The sequence below is a fragment of the Condylura cristata genome, unplaced genomic scaffold (genome assembly GCF_000260355.1).
Source record: "Condylura cristata isolate star-nosed mole 26May11 unplaced genomic scaffold, ConCri1.0 scaffold00010, whole genome shotgun sequence".
Taxonomy (NCBI): Eukaryota; Metazoa; Chordata; class Mammalia; order Eulipotyphla; family Talpidae; genus Condylura; species Condylura cristata.
In genome coordinates, this window is record NW_004567111.1 from 5,030,144 (window position 1) to 5,033,233 (window position 3,090).

The window sequence follows — 3,090 nt, forward strand, 5'->3', positions numbered from 1 at the left end:
CCAGCAGAGAGACACCTGAAAGAGACCAAGGCGGAGGCTGTCCTGCAACTTGGAATTTTTTAAACTTGCCCGATGCACAGCCTTCAACACTTGTTTATGTTACCCCTCAATTTATGGGGGGCGGGGGGGAGGGCACGGGAGGTGGGGTAAGAATAATCAGGACGGCTGCTCCCAAAATATCTCCAAGAGAAAATATTTCCTTGGAGACTGGTGGTGAGAGTCCTAGGCCTGCACAGGCAGAAACCCCACTTCCCTTTCCTCTTTCAAGCCTTCGGGCTTCTTCAAGTTGTCCTCCTTTCCCACCTCCTGCCCCGCGCACTCCTCTAACCCCTCTCCTCTTTGACCCACTCTCTCCTTTCGCTTTGATTCCCCCTTTGCAGCGCCCGCGTTTAGGGCTGGCACGGCTGGGTGCTCGCCGGCGCTGGGCTCCCGGGGGCCGGCGCACAGCCGGGCGCTGGGGCAGACGCCTTAATTCCCGCCGGACACCCCGCGGGCCTGGCCCTCCTGTCTTTTCTTTCCCGGCTCCAGTTCTCCTCTCTCTGCAGGACACAGAGGAACTGAGCCAAGTTCAAAGTCACGTCGCCGTCCCCGCTTAGAAGTGCTTTATTTCAGTACAAACCGCAAAACCCCTTTCCCTTATGACATTTTTTTTTTTTTTAAGAAGGAAAGGGAAGAAAGAGAGAGCAAGGGGGAAACAACAACAACCGCAAAGGCTTTCGGAGCTTCTGCCTCAGTAGTAGGTTTGGGCTCCTTGGCAGGAGGAGGGGAAAGCCGCCAAGCTCCTCGGCGTAACTCTGTAAATTCAGTTTTTCAACAGGTTTTTGGAAGGCTGGCCCTTCCGGGGTCACCTATGGGGCCCACAGCTGTCCCCACTGACAGACAAGCCCCCCTCTCGGTTTTCCAAAATCGTTGGCACCCACTGAGGCTGCAGCCTGGGATGGCAGAGAGCTTCTGTTGAAAGTGGCTTGTCCCTCGCCTGGAGGGGCCCTGGGCAGGCAGGCAGATGTCCATTTACTGCGTACAGAGGGATGGGCAGCGGGAGGGAGATTTTGGGGTGTCTTCGAAAAACAGAAAATCCCTTCCAACATTGGGGCACCGGCCACAGAGCGCTTCCTTGAGGTGTGTGTGCCGTGTGAATGGTTGACTAGGTTCTTTTGTGTGTGATGGGTATTTTGTGTCCGTGTCCACACAAACAGTGCGTGTGCACACAGCGCAGGTCTGTCGGTGGCCAGGGGAAGCCAAAAACACACAGGCACACAGAATCAGCCTTTCCATTAGCAAGCAGAAACGCCTGGTGACCCTCCCATGTGATTTTTTTTCCCCCATTTTCCTCTTAAGGGGTAGAAATGGAGGGGAAGACACAGGATAAACCACGGGGAATCAGCCATCTATATACCCCAGATTTAAAGAGAGAGGATTTCACAGGATTTCAACACCATCCTGTGTGTCGGACTCATAAATTCAACAAGATCATCAGGAGGATATTAAGTTGCAGGTCACCTTTGATTCAGCCCTCTCAGTCACTCCTGGGTTGGGTGACCTCTGACCCGTGAAGGACCACATGTGTGGTGAGGGAGTCCACTCTGCAAACCCACCTACAACAAAAGTTCTTTGTCAAAGCTTTAGAGAAATGTAATGGAAAAGGGGGGGGGGGACCTGTAATGTAAAAGAAGGGGAAATTGTGAAAATCTCAGGCAATGTTGTAACTTTTAAATACCATATTTAAGAAGCGGGAGGTTGAGTGGAGGTGGGGAGGTACAGGATAAGGCCTTTGCTAGTCACCCAAAAGAACTTCTCCCTACACTTAAAATTTACTGTTCTGTAACAGGGTTATTAAAAAAAAAAAACCCTATAAAATAGATGCTCACTAGCATTTTTGTGATAGGGATGTAAAGTTTGTGTATTTGTCATTGGGTGTGTAGAAAATAAAATTAAAAAAAAAAAAGGAAGCCACCATAGAGTGGCTTGTGGTTGTGGTTTTGCAAAAGGAAGAGAAATTGGCCTCATTCTGTCCCCTGGTAGTGTTGTTTTTGCTGCTGTAAAATAAGTCAAAACCCAAACACACACACACACACACACACACACACACCAAGAAAAACAGAGGTGTTAGCTTACCTAAATGAGTAAGTGTTTTGAGGACTGGTAGTCTTTGGGCTCCCAGGCCTAAGGCATCCAAGGAGTTTGAATACCGGTGACAGACGAGCAGCTTTCCAATAAACTGCAGTATTATTGCAATAGACTTTGTAATACAATTTATGCTGTCATTCATAAATAACAATGCCATATGCCAACCATATTGCTTACACAAGTAAATCCGTCAAAGTGTCACTATTTGATTTATCTCAACAGCTTCTTCAAATATTGAAGTATAGATATTGGAAGGGGTCTGGACCCAGGGGGAACTACCCATGAAATCTGCCTTTAAAAAAAAAAACAACACCAACACCCCACAAACCTCTGTTCCTCCTTTATCCCCCATCCAAAAACATCCTAAAGGATAAAGAAGGAAGCACATCTTAGAGCCAATACAAATAAATATGGGGTGGTTATACGAACCGTGAACACATTAGGGGGTTTTGTGGTTCCTTTTTTGACCTTCTAAGCATATTTAAAAACACACAATTAGGCATTTCCCAAGAAAATGCCAAAAACGAACGGGCCCAAGGTCATTCTCCAACAACCCCTATCTTTGAGGGAGACGACGACCGATAACCAAATGAGAACATCTGAGGACAGGCCAACTTCTTTTTTTATTAGTCAGGAAGGAAAGGGAATCAGAAATGTTCTAGGGCTCTTAACCACTAAGGTCAGTGGACACGGGGCGGGTCCAATTCTTGCACCCCATACCCACGGGCTCGAGGCCTCCGACAGGCCACCTAGTCTCAGTCTCCAGCATGTCCCTTCTTAATCGTTATGTTCACGTCCATGGGACAAGGATCATAAACTTGTAACAAGAAGCACGTCTGGGTTCCCTCTGAGCCCCAGTAGGCTCCCGGGACCCCGGGGGTGGGGCGGGAAGGAGACGCGCCCACGCGGCCGAGAACCCCGCGGCGCCCCGGGCTCCCGGGCCCAAGGGCCGGGATGCGGCTC